The sequence below is a fragment of the Spinacia oleracea genome, chromosome 6, assembly GCF_020520425.1.
Source record: "Spinacia oleracea cultivar Varoflay chromosome 6, BTI_SOV_V1, whole genome shotgun sequence".
NCBI lineage: Eukaryota > Viridiplantae > Streptophyta > Magnoliopsida > Caryophyllales > Amaranthaceae > Spinacia > Spinacia oleracea.
The window spans coordinates 8,586,285-8,603,848 of record NC_079492.1 but is presented as its reverse complement, the minus strand read 5'-3'; the positions used below and the strand labels follow the sequence as shown (position 1 = coordinate 8,603,848).

General features: G+C 37.8%; 1 long non-coding RNA gene across 3 annotated transcripts; it reads right to left on the bottom strand.

Moving 5' to 3' along the window:
* Window positions 1–3,988: 3,988 nt before the first annotated feature.
* On the bottom strand, window positions 3,989–8,675 carry LOC110781297 (uncharacterized). 3 transcript variants are annotated; one of them, XR_008922909.1, is made up of 7 exons: window positions 8,473–8,670; window positions 8,043–8,096; window positions 7,251–7,416; window positions 6,702–6,823; window positions 6,479–6,617; window positions 6,221–6,301; window positions 3,989–4,738 (listed from the first exon to the last, which is right to left on the bottom strand). It is a non-coding gene; the product is annotated as an uncharacterized lncRNA (long non-coding RNA). The 3 variants fall into 3 exon arrangements; XR_008922910.1 differs by having other exon boundaries at window positions 7,295–7,416; XR_008922911.1 differs by having other exon boundaries at window positions 6,702–7,416; window positions 8,473–8,675.
* Window positions 8,676–17,564: the final 8,889 nt, after the last annotated feature.

Here is a 17,564-nt window from a genome sequence, read left to right as displayed (position 1 = left end):
AGAAAATTAAAACACATCTTGCTCATAAAAGTGCCGAATTTTCTAGTACCTTAAGGGCGATTCTAGTTGGTCAATCTTAAGGCGGATCCGGACGTGCTGTGGACTATCTACGGAGGGACGACACTTGGAGTCCTAAAAGACTTGTTCTTGTTCGGTTCGGGCGCAGCTAGGGAGGGCACGCAACAAAGAGTATGCATCTAATTATGCTATATGATTATGTGTAAATAATATGATTCCTGGGTTAATGGTTGTTTCCGCATGATTTATGTAAATGTCATATGTATCATAACCTAACACGAAGGCCCAGCACGAAGCCGGGCCATCGCCCAGCAAGCCAAAGCGCAACAACCACACGCCAAGCATACGACCAGGCCCAGCGCAAAAGCCAGGCCCAGCCGAAGCTTGGGCGCGCGCGCGGACAAGGCTGCGACAGTGGGCATTGCGCTGTGCGCTCGGCGTGGGCCGCAAGGCCTGCGTGCGGGCGTGCGGTGCTTGTGCGCCACTCGTGTGTGTTACTCGGAATCCTAAGGCTACCGGGATTCGTAATATGATTAAATCTAATCCTAATAGATAAAGTTTGTTTAATTAAAGTCCTAGTAGGATTATAATTAAATAGATTTGTATTCTAATAGGATTATAATTCCTTTCCATAAACTCTATAAATAAGTGCCTAGGGTCACATATTTACATCGATCATTCAAGTATTCAAAGTGAGTTTTTGAGAGAAAAATTCAGTCACACATTTGCCTATAAAGTGCCGAAAATAATAGTACCTTAAGGGCGATTCTAGTTGGTCAATCTTAAGGCGGATCCGGACGTGCTTTGGACTATCTACGGAGGGACAACACTTGGAGTCCTAAAGACTTGTTCTTGTTCGGTTCGGGCGCAGCTAGGGAAGGCACGCAACAAAGAGTATGCATCTAAACTATGCTAAATGATTATGTGTAAATAATATGTTTTCCTGGCTTTATGGTTTTTCCGCATGATTTATGAATTGTCAAAAGTATCATAACCTAACACTGTGGACTATCTACGGAGGGACGACACTTGGAGTCCTAAAGACTTGTTCTTGTTCGGTTCGGGCGCAGCTAGGGAGGGCACGCTACAAAGTGTATGCATATGAATTATGCTAAATGATTATGTGTAAATAATATGTTTTCTGGCTTTATGGTTTTTCCGCATGATTTATGTTTTGTCATATGTATCATAACCTAACAGTGGTATCACGAGCCTCTTATTATTTTCATAATCTAAATTGCATAAACATGGTTAAATATTACAAATTTGCAAGGAATTAAAAGGGGTGATTAATTTTCGTAATTGTTAATTAATTGCAAATTGCGTTTATTTAATTATATGTACGCAGTTTTTCGGCAGAATGTTCGTTACTCAACCAAATCAAGTGAATTTTGTGTCAAATCCGCATGTAAAAAAAATTCTAAAATTTTGACAAAAAGTACATTTTTCGGCGGAACCCAGAATTCCCAAATTCGAAGCCTAACTATGACTTTTCGGAGGTTTTAGTTTTTCGAACGCAAAAGTTTGTAAATTTAAGATGTTAAATTAAGTATTTGCGATTCTTGTTGATAAATCTTGAGTTTTTGATTGACCTACTGTATATGTTTAACAATTATGAATGCCTAGACTTGTTAATTATACAACCTAATTTGTAATTATGATTAATTTCTTGAAATTCGAATAATTTAGAATTGATTTGATTTTCATGATTAATTAATAATTTAATTAGGTACCAATGATTAAAATCCACCATAAAAATTGTTAATTTATGTTAAATTTTTAATTTTTACGACCTAAATTTGAATCCATGTTAATCGGAAATTAATTGATTAATAAATTTTCAATTTTTCGCCCTAAAATTATGAAATTAATATGATTTATTAATTTGTCATTAATTTTGGAAATAAAAGTTTTAATTTTTATGCAATTCGCTCATAAAACTTGCACGCACAAAGCAATGGACGCTACGTGTTACCCTTAAGGGGTGTTGTATAGTGCGGGCATGCGACGACGAGCAAGGGAGCTCGTCGCCCATGCGGTACGATGCAACGAGCAAGAGCCATGGCACACGAGCACAAGGCAGCACGCTGCCCTGTGTCGAGTGTTGTGCGCATGTGGGCGAGTGGGCAAGGGCGAAGGGCAAGGTGCAAACCAGTGGCAGACGCGTGTGGGCAGAAAGCGTGCTGCGCCACAGCGCGCGCTGCCACGCCCAGCAAGCAAGCAGACGCAAGGCGACGAGCAAGCGGGCGCGCGCAGCGTGGCCTGCAGTGTTGCGTTGCGTGTGGCCTGTAGACGCGATGAGCGAGCAAGCACGCGCGCAGCGTGGCCTGCAGTGCTGCGTTGCGTGTGGTTGCTTGCGTGTTGCTGTACGAATAATCAAGGGGCGCTAAGCCTCGTGCACACGATGGGGCTTGGGCGCAAGCCCAAGTGCCTTGTCGTGTCTCGATTGAGTCGTTTCGAATTTAATTTTGAATTTTCAGTTCGGAAATAATTTTAATTAATTTTAAAATTAATAATTTAAATTGTTTTTCTCGGATTTTAATTTTGAATATTATAATTATTATAAATTTTATTTATACTAATTATTTTACTAAAATTAAACCTTGAATTAATTTAAATTCGTTTAATTCAAATGAAATAAATTAAATTAATGGATTCGATTATAAATTTATATGAGCTTTAAATTTTAATTAAATTTGTATGTTTCCGGTTAAACTAGAAATACATTTTTATGTTTAAAATTAGTAAAGCATATGAATTTATTGGTTTAAGTGGGAACATTTTTAGTCATAAACTCTTGATTAGGTCTACAAATCCTTTAAGGTTAAACAACTTGATTAGAATTAATAAGGACTGAATAACTGGTAGATTATTGGTGCCCTTGATTAATTGCTGCAAATATTTATGTGATGCACTAACCAGCTATGTGGGCCATTCATGATAATGAATGGATGAATGGTATATATTGTATATGTACTGTTTTGCAGGTTATGGAGTGACTAGTATGGCCCAAGTAGGATAGAAAATATGGTATGCGTACCATTAATTTGAATGTAATTGGTCTAATGCACCAAATTTGTTTTTCAATTTAAATATGGTCTGCGTACCATCAAATAGTTGTAATTAGTTTAATTATAGCTTATCCTATTTGAAGAAAATGGCGCCTCCCACGGTGAAATTCAAGACGGAGTTTTCAATCCATTTTCATGACGGACTTTGAAGTTGAAGCTTCAAGATGAAGTCGGGCCATACTAGATCACATTTATCTTATGCATGCTTTAAGTTATTTATTGCTTTAAATATGTCTTAACTATGCATGAGATTGTGGCTTGATTATGTTGCATGATTAAGGATTTTAGTTCACTTAAAATCTAACCAACACAGTAAGAGCCTTAAGTTCCAAACTTAAAAATTGAGTTAAAAGGTGCCATGCCAAAATAAACACTTACTTGGATATCCTTTACATCAATCTAGTAATAGTTTTCGCTCAGCGAGATGTTACTTATTGGTCCTAAAGGGGTAAGGTACACAAATAATTGTGAGTACCACTACTACAATTTCCGGTGTTTGGAGACGCTGTTTTGGCATATTTTCGACATCAGAAGGCGTCGAGAAATATCTCCTCGACACCTTCAGAAATCGACGACAAAATGTTAGTCGAAATTTACCGGCGCTTTAAGGCGTTGAAAACCTCGACAAATTAAGTGGTCTCCAACTGCTATCGGGCGTCGAGAAGTGATGGTTTTCTGGTGTCCCTTTCAAATTTTGAGACGCTGGTAGGCGTCGAAAATGCCGACGCTTTTTGTTGTCCAGCCGCTTTGGTGACGCGTTCTAGCGTCGATCTTAGGAATATTGCGGGAAGCGTCCACAATTCTTATGTAGGATTTAAAAAAATTATTGTGCAATATGTATTATCATAAGCTTTTTCATTTTAATGTTGAATAAAGATTTAGTAGTAATATACAATAGATAAAAGCAACTGCACGTGCAAAATTTTTATAAAACTTCTTAAACATTATACCTTTAACATCCCTAAATAAGAAATGTTGTCAACACCATCATAAATACAAATAGTAGTTATTCCGTACTAACTAAAGCTTAAATCCTATACAAAAATAACTAAAGCCTAAAACCAATCCAAAAATAACTAATGCCTAAACCCTTCTTTCGACTTTTCTGTAATACTCGACTGCATCATTCTTTTGCTAACTGAACTACGACACTTGACTTCTTCCTTAACAGTTTTATCACAACAGGCCTTATTCATAACAATTGTCTTCTTGGATTCTTTAGTTCCCCGGAGAAGCAGCATGCCAGTATTACTAGCAGGCATCATCTGGCAAATGACAGCATAGCCAACAAGGGCTAATTCTAGAACTAGTAGAGAATGATATGATTACATTTTCGACAATTGTCCTAGAGGCTTTCTAGGATATATCTGAATGGCTTCTGGTATCTTTCTGATGGTCGTTGGACTTTTAGAATTAGTGTCCTGTATCCATTGCGAGTGCAAAACCTGACAGTCCAAATGAAATTCCGATATCAGTTGTAGCTAAAGCGAGTGCATCGTTTATTCTATCTCAAGGAGTATTTTGTAGTATGCATTGTCAAAATTGATAAGATTCTCCATAACTGTTGGTGTTGAACCACTTGGTCATCTTCGTAGCTGCACGAGGCATTTCCTTTGACCATGAAGAAATGACTTGACAGTTTCATCAATCTGGAGAAGAACAAAATACAAAATGCGATTTGACCAAGATTAGCGGGCATGGAAATTAAGTGAGAGGAAACCTTAGCACTTTAGCCACTGCTTACTAAGAAGCTTGAATCTCTGTTAACAATCATGAAATCTAAGGACCTAATCAGTAGAAAAATTAAACATATGAAAGTGCGAACAATTTCAATTCCAGTTCTTTGAATGAAATTTATAACCAAACAGCTAACAAATAATTTCAAGAATATTAAACATAAGCAGTAATTAGCATAGCAACAAGACCCCTAGGCACTCTCTAGACCTGATTGCCTAGTCTATAGCTATACTTCCCTTTTTGGTTTGTTCTGTTATAATTAATCAAGCTCTATTGCAGAAAGACCTTATAGTGTATTGCGTCTTGCCTAGCCAAGGAAAAAAAATTGAACATCACCCAAGTTACAAATAATAGAGCAGTAACACAGACTATTCCAGCAATGATCTGTGCATCATTGCATATTTGCACCCATGCCACAACCTGACAACACCATCCTCTCACAGACACTTTTTCTCTCAAGCACCAATACAAACCCTTTCAAACAATGTCCTGTATGAACTTTACCTAGAATTTGAGAAAATAAACCAGCAACATCTAAACATTCTCCATCTACCATGTATTTCAAACTATCTAGAAATATGCCCTTATATTTCGCGAGTAAAATTATACAACATAATCAAGGCATGATTTTGTAAATAACATGTGACCCTTTGTCCATGCACAGAAACTCGTTAAATTGCCTTCAAATTTAATTTGTTCACAAGTATGCCAATTAAGACAACCAATCAATCATATCTTGAAAAGGAGCTTGTCAAACCATGTTCGAAGTAGAAGCTTAAATCATCTAGAAAAATGAGCCTAAGTGCCCAACAATAGAGTTGCTCAGCCAGAACCTGATACGTCCATAACAAAAAACCTAAGTCAAGTTTCGCTTTTTACTGAACACAAAGCTACAAAGAAACAAAGTACATGGAACATACACCTAAATGAGAAAGCCACACCACATCTGAACTAAAGCAAAGCATAAAAGTAATATCAACATATATAAAATATGTGTGACCTTAAACAATAAATATCTTAGTATTTGACCATAAATATATAGAAAAAACACCAGAAAGTGAAAGTTATGGGAGAAGCAGGCTAAGTGAAATAATCTGCTAGGGAATTCACAAGCTATTATTGCTAATGGAATAATCATTCATATTAAAATTCTCTATTGAACTAACCTTGATATTATAACATGTTACTCCACCAAATATCCAACTTCCAGGTCTAAGATATGGCAGTTCAATCAGAAGGGAACTTAGATAGAGAAAAATTCAGGATAATGAAAGAGGATTAGTAAATTTCTCCTCACAAGGACCAACAATTACATTAGAGTATCAGATTGAGAAACCCACTTGTAGTACATCTTAATCAGGATAACAAAGAGGTCAATGGACTATAACACTCACCCCATATGTTTTCCACCACCAGCCTTTTTGGTCCGAAAGCTCAACATTGGCTGCATACCCATCAAGGCGAAATCATCGAATCTGTGTATGATGTTCCATTAAAGGGAACAGTAAAGTGAGCCAACTCAATATCATCATCAATCATTCTAACCTGATTTTATATAAAAACACAGATATGCATACATAAAACTATGTTAAGGAGAAAGTCAAATACTACTTCAAACAACTAAATATAGTACTGAAGAAATATACACGCACCTCCGAACCAGTGAATGAGGTTGGTTCCTGGACAACTAATTGAGCAACGGTGGTTGGATCTGTTGAAAACTTTGTAAAAAAAAGTTTCTACAAGCGCTACAACATCCGCGTGTTTAACAATTCCAGAGGCGGCAATGACCTAAAATTTCCAGCACCCTCTAAAGTATCAGCAACAACGGAACAAAAATTATATCTCTATAAACATCAGTTAGTAAGAGTATACCATTATAGAGATGAGTTTTAATGATAGTCTTGACATTCTCAAGAGGTCCAACAATGGTTCTCCCTAGAGGAGTGTACTGGAAAGGTCTTGCATGCAAATTATCAAAGATCATTTCTTTCAACCTATATCATAAACAAAAACACAGATCAAACACACTTTAACAATTAAATATACCCAGTGTGTAGTTACAACCCCAACAAAATATAAATTCCCAAATTAACCTAATTAGCATTTAGGACCTGATAGAACAATTTGAAGTTGAGTTTACTTTTCAAGCAGGTGATTACATGTTTGCATTATCGTTTCTAAATTAGATCGAGTTAAATCCTCGCTCAATAAATAGACTCCAAGAAATTGATTTAATATTTTACCCAAACTACAACTACAAAGTGATCTAATTCTATATCACAAAAAAACTAGGACTGTATTTCCTTTAGTTAATTCACCAAGACAAGCTATTTTAATTACAAGCGAACTATATTTTAATTGGCATAACACATCAAAGGATTTAACAGTGAGAGCAGTATTTGGAAACAATATATAACATACTACATAACCCTGTATATCCCTTGTAGGATAGTCAATGCTTATACATTGAGCTCAGGCGGTCTGCCGACAACAACATGTTGTATGTAAGGGCATAAGGCTGTTCGGGATACGTTTAGGATCTTCACCAAGTTTCTCACTTTCATGAGCATCAACAGAGTTGAAGTACCTAAGAAAAATGAAAATTTATGCTCCATTAGTCGTTTGCACTTGATTTATCTTTACCTGATATATATATATATATATATATATATATATATATATATATATATATATATATATATGCACTTCATATATCTCAAGGCAATTTCTTCAAGGAACAACTACAAATTGCAATACACTCGACCTAGTTGACAAGGAAACAATCTCCTCTTCTGAGAAACACGGGGAGGTTAATGATCGAGATACTCCTGTAGATATCTCTATAGTCTAAACTGGTATGGTATAACTGTATAAGATATATTTTCATAATTAAACAACAATCTCTGGTTTACTCACTATTAAAGAACAATAACCCTGATTTGCAACTCAAGAAGTTCACAATATCAAGTTATACTTCTAGAACCAGATTAGATTGAAAGCCTACGTAAAATTAACCAAACTAATAGACATTTCCATAATTCCAAAAATGGTAGAACTGCAGTATATTCCATGGTATCAATACAACTAGAAAATCACAATTTGTAGAGTACATAGCTTGAAATTGCTAGAAAACAATGAAAGACAAGAATTTAAACTCGATAATAATCGAAACAACCACTAAACCTAACATGAGAAGAGGGAGAAACAAAATACCTTGGATCTCAATTTACACGAACAACTTTGCAGCGGTGGTCGCGTCTGCCGATCCTATAGAAATCAAAATAATCTCTTAGACAAATTAATCAACACAAATCAAATTACTAGTCATAAATTTCCCTAAATTCAATCAAACAACAATCTAAACCTAAAATACAAATTAGATAAATTCATATCAGTAAAACATAATGACCAAAAAGATATGAAAAGTGTAGAAAACCTAAAATGTACCCAAAACAAAACACGACATTAATCGAATATGAAGTCCAGAGAACTAATCTGACAAAGAACTAGACAGAGATAAAATAGGCGATTACGAAACAAATGTAAACAGCGTAGTTCAATTCACATACCATAACAAAAAGTTCAACTAGAGGCAAAAACCTAAATATCCAACAAATTCAGAACAATGGAGGCCAATGAATACCTCAAAGTCTTTGAATTTCGTTTTCAATTTGTCGTATTTCTTAAAATTGAGCGATAATCTTCGAGAGTGGGAGTAGATCTCAAAATTTCTTGATGAGAAGGGAGAGAGTGGTAGGAGTTAGGGTTGAGAATTTGAGATGAGAGGAGAGGAGAGGAGAGCAGAAGAGGGTTAAGAGAGAGAGAAAGAGTTGTGGGGCGGGTTTTTTTCCAAAAATGTGAACACTGACCCTGCTTAGTGAGGCCACGTGCAAAGCAGGTGACATTTCGACGCTGAAAAGTATCTAGAATTTAAGTAGACAGCGAACGACGTCGAGGAAGAGCGGATAATATAATATTCGCCTAACGCTGTTACCCCATGCGTCGAGCCCTAAGCGTCGAAAAAACATGCATTTTGTAGTAGTGTACATGTTAGTTTTGGTGAAACTCAACGATATAAGTAAGGAGTCCTTTTATGTCGTGGCAAAATCGATAGGTTTACCTAATAAGTTCTTAGACGTACCTATCAACCAAGAGTAGTTTCTAGACTATTAGCAAAAGGTTTTTGCTTACCTAAAATGTTTTAGAATTGAGTCAAAATACATAATGTGCTTAATTCTTCAATCGTTTTAGGGTCTTGGAATCATTTTATTCACACCTGCCGGAACACATAACTTGAATAAAATGCTTAATGAACATTGAATTATGCATGTATGCTAGAATTTAAGTTTATTAAGAGAAACTGTGAATGGTTATTTATTTGTTTATTCTTTTCAATTGTAGTTTTAACTATGGCAAACAACAATTCATTCAACATTCGGTCAATTCTCGAAAAGGAGAAGTTGAACGGGAAAAACTTCCTTGACTGGAAAAGGAACTTGCAAATAGTTCTTATGCAGGAAGAAAAGGAGTATGTCCTGGAAGAGGCGATGCCCGAAGCCGCAGGCGACGGGGTCACTCAGGAAGCCCTCAATCGTTGGATTAATGCCAACAAAGATGTGAAATGTCTAATGCTCGCAACCATGAGTGCAGATCTGTAGAAAACGTTCATCAACTCAGATGCTTTCACGATCATCAGTGAGTTAAAGAACATGTTCCAAGATCTGGCTCGAGTCGAAAGATTCGAGACTCATAGGCAAATTCTTGAGACCAAGCTTAAGAAAGGCGAGCCCGTAAGTCCACATGTTCTCAAAATGATTGGACTCATTAAGAATATGAGTCGGCTGGATCAGCAATTCTCTCAGGAAATGGCTATAGACACCATCTTCCATTCTCTTCATAGCGGGTATGATCAGTTCAAACTGAACTACAGTATGAATAGTCTGGACAAAACGCTCACTGAGCTTCACGGTATGCTGAAGACCGCTGAAAAGACGCTCAAAAGTGATAAGCAAGATGTGCTTATGGTGCGTGGGGGAAAGTTCAAGAAATCTAAAAGGAAGAGGAATGCTAAGAAAGGTGGCAACAAGGCCAGCCAGACTAAGCAACCAGCTGGCGCCAAATCTGAAAAGAGGAAGGTCAGTCAACCCACTTCTGAATCCGAATGCTTCTACTGCAAGAAGAAGGGGCATTGGAAGAGAGATTGCTTGAATCTAAAGGAAGATCAGAAGAACGGAACAGTCGTTCCATCTTTAGGTATTTTCGTTATAGACTGTATACTTGCTAATTCAACTTCTTGGGTATTAGATATAGGTTGTGGCTCACACTTATGTTCCAATCCACAGGGACTAAGAAGAAGTAGAAAATTAAGCAAGGGTGAAGTCGACCTACGAGTGGGAAATGGAGCACGGATTGCTGCATTAGCTGTAGGAACTTATTATTTGTCGTTTCCCTCTGGGCTAGTTTTGGAACTGGAAGAGTGTTTCCATGTTCCAAGTCTTACTAAAAACATCATTTCTGTTTCTTGCTTAGGTGCTAAGGGATTTTCCTTTTTAATAAAAGACAATAGTTGCTCGTTTTATTTTAAAGAGATGTTTTATGGATCTGCTAGATTAGTCAATGGACTTTATTTATTAGATCACGACAAACAAGTTTATAACATAAATACCAAAAAGGCCTAAAAGGATGATTCAGATCTCACCTATCTGTAGCATTGTCGATTAGGCCATATTAACCTGAAACGCATAGAAAGACTTCAAAAGGAAGGAATTCTAGAACCATTTGACTTAGAGGATTATGGTAAGTGCAAATCATGTTTACTTGGAAAAATGACAAAGCAACCTTTCTCTAAAGTTGGAGAAAGAGCAAATGAACTATTGGGTTTAATCCATATAGATGTATGGGGACCAATGAGTACAAATGCTAGAGGTGGTTTCAGCTACTTTATCACTTTCACTAATGACTTCAGTAGATATGGTTATGTCTACCTAATGAAGCATAAGCTCAAGGAATTTCAGAGTGAAGTAGAGAATCAATTAGGCAAGAAGATTAAAGCACTGCGGTCTGATAGAGGCGGTGAATATCTGAGATATGAATTTGATGACCATCTGAAAGAATGTGGAATTCTATTAGAATTGACTCCTCTTGGAACACCACAATGGAACGGTGTGTCGGAACGGAGAAACAAAACCTTGCTAGAAATGGTTAGGTCAATGATGGGTCAGGCCGAACTTCCAATAGAATTTTGGGGACATGCACTAAATACAGCTGCACTCACTATAAATAGAGCTCCGTCTAAAGCTGTCGAAAAGACTCCATATGAGTTATGGTTTGGAAAGCCTCCAAATGTGTCTTTTCTTAAGATTTGGGGATGTGAAGTATACGTCAAGCGATTAATTTCAGACAAACTTCATCCAAAATCTGACAAATGTATCCTTGTGGGCTATCCAAAGGAAACAAAGGGGTATTACTTCTACAATACATCTGAGAACAAGGTGTTTGTTGCTCGAGATGGTATCTTTTTGGAAAAGGATCACATTTCCAAAATGACAAGTGGGAGAATAGTAGACCTCGAAGAAATTCGAGTCGAACAACAAACTCTAGAGAATGCTCAAGATGACATTCAGGATGAAACTCATAGTTCTTTAGAAGTATCTGGTGAGAATCATGGTCAATCTAGAGATGTAACCCCGCGTAGATCGCAGAGATATAGATCTCAACCGGAAAGGTACTTAGGTATTTTGACGAACGAGAGCTATGACGTTCTATTACTTGAAAGTGATGAACCTGCGACTTACAAACAAGCTATGACGAGCCCTAGCTCCAAGCAATGGCAATAAGCCATGCAATCTGAATTAGACTCCATGTCAGAAAACCAAGTATGGGATTTGGTCGATTTGCCAGATGGCTACCAAGCCATAGGAAGCAAATGGGTTTTCAAACTAAAAATGGACAAGGATGGGAAACTTGAAGTTTTCAAAGCTAGATTGGTTGCAAAAGGTTACAGGCAAGTCCACGGTGTGGATTACGATGAAACCTTTTCACCACTTGCAATGCTAAAGTCTATTCGGATAATGTTAGCAATCGCTGCATATTACGATTACGAAATATGGCAGATGGATGTCAAAACCGCTTTCTTAAACGGCGTTTTAACAGAAACTGTGTTTATGACACAGCCTGAGGGTTTTGAGGATCCAAAGAATGCTAAAAAGGTATGCAAGCTAAAGAAATCAATCTACGGATTGAAGCAAGCATCAAGGAGCTGGAATATACGTTTTGATGAAGCAGTCAGTGACTTAGGTTTCATCAAGAACGCAGACGAATCTTGTGTATACAAGAAGGTCAGTGGGAGCAAAATTGCTTTTCTAGTATTATATGTCGATGACATATTACTTACCGGAAATGACATTCCTATGTTGAACTCTGTCAAGATTTGGCTTGGGAAATGTTTTTCGATGAAGGATCTAGGTGAAGCACAGTACATATTGGGCATCAAGATTTACAGAGATAGATCTAAAAGGATGATTGGACTTAGTCAAAGAACTTATATCAATAAGGTGCTTGATAGATTCAAGATGGAAGACTCCAAGCGAGGCTACCTACCCATGTCTCATGGAATGACTCTAAGCAAGACTTAGTGCCCAAAAACACTTGATGTGCGTAGACGAATGAATGGGAGTCCATATGCATCATTGATTGGTTCAATAATGTATGCTATGATATGTACACGCCCGGATGTTGCGTACGCACTCACTGCTACGAGCAGATACCAGTCAGACTCAGGAGAGGCGCATTGGACTGCTGCCAAGAACATTCTGAAGTACTTGAAAAGGCACAAAGATGACTTCCTGGTCTATGGTGGAGATGATGAATTAATTGTTAAAGGCTATACGGACGCAAGTTTCCAAACCGACAAGGATGATTTCATATCACAGTCTGGGTTTGTCTTCTGCCTCAACAGAGGTGCAGTAAGCTGGAAAAGTGCTAAGCAAAGCACCATTGCGGATTCTACAACTGAAACGGAGTACATTGCTGCACATGAAGCAGCAAAGGAAGCTATATAGCTAAGGAAGTTCATAGGCGAACTTGGTGTAGTCCCCTCCATTAAAGGACCAATAGCCCTGTATTGTGATAATAACGGAGCTATTGCACAGGCAAAGGAGCCTAGACACCACCAGAGAGTCAAGCATGTACTTCGTAGATTTCACCTTCTACGAGAGTTCGTTGAAAGAAAAGAAGTCGAGATAAGCAAGATTGGAACTGATGACAACATATCAGATCCATTGACTAAACCTCTGCTGCAGGCGAAGCACGACTCGCACACTGCAGCTATGGGAATCAAGCATATTGGAGAATGGCTTTGATATCCTTGTTTAATGTTTTAAAGTTTTAGAGTTTAAATCTTTGTAAAACATTATTGGTTAATCATTCACAATAAATGAATAGAATTCATTTTTCCATTTAATTTGTGGTTTATTAAATGACGAGTCCCTTCAATTTGACGATATATTCAAGATAGACTGTCAGGACCAGTCCTGTGACTAAGAAATGTCTATCAAGTGAACTTGAATGTCAAAGGTTGAAAATGGTCCCTGGTCGAAGTTTTCTATAAAATTGGACGCATAGAAAACGTTAGACGACTAGAATGCAAGATGACTAGTAGTTCTGTTTCTTGAACTATGTGGACATGGCAATGTCATAATCATTTGCATAGATACTTACTTTGGGACGACTAGTATCGGACAGACCTATGAAACTTTACTGTAAGAGATGAAAATCTGTCATAAGTAAATTTCATTAAAATTATTAGACACTAAATCCTCAATACCTGAGTGATTTGAGATTACTTGTTTGAGAACTGGTTGCTTTGACGTTGACCAACCGTCGCACCGTAAAAGGAGGCTATAAAGGCAACGCTCAGGTAATCACCTATCAAACGGAGTCTAATCTCAAGATCGCAAGATTAGGGATTGTCCTCTCATAAATCGGGATGAGATGCTTAAAAGTTGTATAAGGCCACTCGGAGAGCTAGAAACTGTGAAATGCATGGCCGTGCTCGGATGAATCATAGGCTATGATTATCTGTTTATTTGATCAGTTGAACTCTGAAACCGAGAAACACCTCTGGACATAATAAGGATGACAACTCTTACCTTATGTTCAAGAGCAAGCATCGAGCGACAAAGGAATTAGGAAATGCACACTTGTCCCTAAGGACAAGTGGGAGACTGAAGGAAATAATGCCCTTGGTCCAAGTATGCATTCTATGTTGTCTAATAAATGGGGTTCAGTATTAATTAACAAGTTAATAATTCAGTGAGATCGAGTGAGCTGAATGCCTAGATAGAGGCCGCTTCAGTTCAAGTGGAATTAATGATATTAATCCACAGCTTACTCTTGACTGAACCCGTAGGGTCACACAAATAGTACGTAAACGGATCAAGTATTTAATGGCATTAAATACTCTATCTATGGATATTCGGAATCGACGGATCTTGGTTTCAGTGGGAGCTCAGATCGTCACAAGAAAGAAATGAATACTCCGGAAACGATGATATTGCCGGAAACGGAAATATGGATCGTATCGGAAATATAAATATTATCCAAGTCGTAGATGTTGCCGGAAACGGAAACATGGTACGTATCGGAAAATACTATCGGAAATGGAAATATTGCTGGAATCGGAAATATTGCCGGAAATGGAAATATTATAGGAATCAGAAAATTATTCCGGAAACGGAAATATTAAATATTTGTTCGAAACGGAAATTAATTCCGAAATCGGAAATATTAAATATTGTTCGTATCGGAAATGAATTCCGGAATCGGGAATTTTTCGGAAGCGTATCGTACGAATTAGCATCGGACGAGGCCCGCTTGACGAAGGCCCAGCACGAAGCCAGGCCATCGCCCAGCGAGCCGCACTCAACAATGCACGCCTCGACCAGGACCAGCGCAAGGCCAGGCCCAGCCAAGGGCGCGCGCGCGCGAGAGCACAGCAGCGTGGGCCGAGCGCTGTGCGCCTGACGTGGGCCGCAAGGCTTGCGCGGGTGCACGGCTCGTGCAACGCTTGTGCGGGAATCCTAATCCTATTGGAATTCGTGCAAAGATTAAATCCTAATCCTAATAGATTGATTTTGTTATTTAGAGTCCTAATAAGATTCTAACTAGCAAATCTACATCCTAGTAGGATTACAATTTTCCTTTCCAAACCTCTATAAATAAGGGCCTAGGGTCACAATTTATGGGTACGATTGAAGTATTCAAAGGGTAAGTTTTTGAAAGATAAAATCAGCGATACACTTGCAAACACATATCCGAAAATTCCTAAGCACCTTAAGGGCGATTCTAGTTGGTCTAACTTGAGGCGGATCTGGACGTACTGTGGACTATCTACGGAGGGACGACATTTGGAGTCCTAAAGACTTGTTCTTGTTCGGTTCGGGCGCAGCTAGGGAAGGCACGCTACAACATGTATGCATCTATTCTATGCTAAATGATTATGTGTAAATAATATTCTTTCCTGGCTTTATGGTTTTTCCGCATGATTTATGAATCGTGATATGTATCATAACCTAACAACAAAAAGGTAGACGCAAACAGAAAACGAGAACCAGCCTAGAATCTACGGCCTCAATACTCTCTCTCACCAATAAAAAGAATATATTATAGTATTTGCAAAATGGAAACAGTCACATTCTGAAAATCATCCCTCCATAGTCGCACAACCCCCAAAGTGAGCCTAAGGTGTCAATACCATTAGCAAAAAAATTAATGGCCTCAAGGCTCAAGATCACATTGGGTCACGACTATCATAGTCCTCTCGAGCCACTCGTTCCTTTAAATACTCCTAAGTACGGACTGAAAGATTTTCCATGAATGCAACATGACCAACCATGAAAATACCCAAATCGGCATGCCATAAGACTACTGTGAGGGGGTCAAAAAAGCACGAGGCTAATGCGTGACCTTGTCCCTCGTGGGTGTGACGTTTCTTTTTGTCAAATCAAGTGTAATTGGATTTCCTGTGAGTATACACCCAATTGACTAGTAATATAGGAGTCGCCATTCAGTTTTTAACAACAATGAGAAAAACTGACAAAACCCGGTTATCGTGACATAAAGGGAGTGCAATTATGTTTGACCACGACGGCCGTAGGTTCCCTTGTGATCCCTGGTGTGGGGATCTCTCAATATACACCCGCAAGGTAGGGGTGTTCAAAAATACCCGACCCGCATTACCCGACCCGCTGACCCGCTACATTTAAAGCGGGTAATTTGCAGATTTTTTAGAAATAAATGGGCCGGGTACCCGACCCGGTAAAAATCCCGGGTACCGGGTCGGGGCATGGGCCTCTATATTCGTTAAACGGGTACCCGGATATACCCGTTTAAAAAAAAAAAAAAAATTAAAATTCCCATTTTTTTTGGAAAATTACGTACAGCGGTAAGCATTGACTCATTGAGTCATTGAGAGATGAGACAAAACTCAAAATCCCCAAAACAAGGAAGTTAGGGTTTTGTTTCCTTCGCTTCAACTTCCCCTTCTTCCTCTGTTACTCTGTCTTCTTCCTCAACCCTCAACTTTCCCACCCTCCTCAGCGGCTCCGCCGCACTTAACTCTTCATTAGTCCTCCTCCCTCTCTCACGGATCTCCGGTCACGGCTCACGGCTCTCACCCTCAGTCCTCCTCTCCTCACTCTCGCAACTCGCAACTCGCAAGGCTTCACTCCAAGGTATTTTTCACTTCAGAATATTATGATGTTATGTACGAATTTAATTTCTATAACTTCTACGAATTTCATTTCTATAATTTCTACGAATTTCATTTCTATAATTTCTACGAATTTAATTTATACGAATTTATTTTTCACTTCAAGTTATTTGATTTATACGAATTTAGTTATTCATATTTCATAGGAATTTGTAAGTTAGATTTTACGAATTTAGTTATTTAGTTATTCATATTTCATAGGAATTTGTAAGTTAGATTTATACGAATTTAGTTATTCATATTTCATACGAATTTTGATTTAGATTAGTAGTATTAGAAATTTAGTTATTCATATTTCATACGAATTTAGTGTAGATTAGTAGTATTAGAATTTTGTAAGTTTAGAAGTTAGTATTGCCTGCAAAACCATGGAAATCAGTAATTTCAAAATTTCTAATTTGCCTGCAGAACCATGGAAATCAGTTAGTATTACTAATTTGCCTGCCTAACCATGGAAATCAGTTAGTATTACTAATTTGCCTTGGCTGATGAAATCTTCCAGCTTCACTATTTGTCTATTTATGCGATATTTTTTTAAGTTGATAATGAAAAATTGAATAATCATTAGTAATTACACGAAAATTGAATAATAATTGTTGGTGTGTCGAATATATTTGATTTTGAATCATATGAAATTATTAAGTTTGATAACTTTGCTTTACTTTTTACTAGAAAATGGCAGATTGCGTCAACGGCATTGGTGTAGAAGCTTCTAACCATTTGGAGTTGGATTCAAATAGCACCACACATGCTGAGGATGATTCTGAACCTGAAATATTGGAGGAGATTTCAGCAAAACAGAAGAAGAGAAGAGGGGGAAAGAAATCACGAGCTGTGAATGAGAGAGGTAAAAGGAAAAGAACTTCTGATGCTTGAGCTCATTTTGATGTGATTGCTACTGATGTAGATCATGCTAAATGTATTTATTGTGGTAGCAAAATTACTTGTTCAGCTAGGAATGGAAC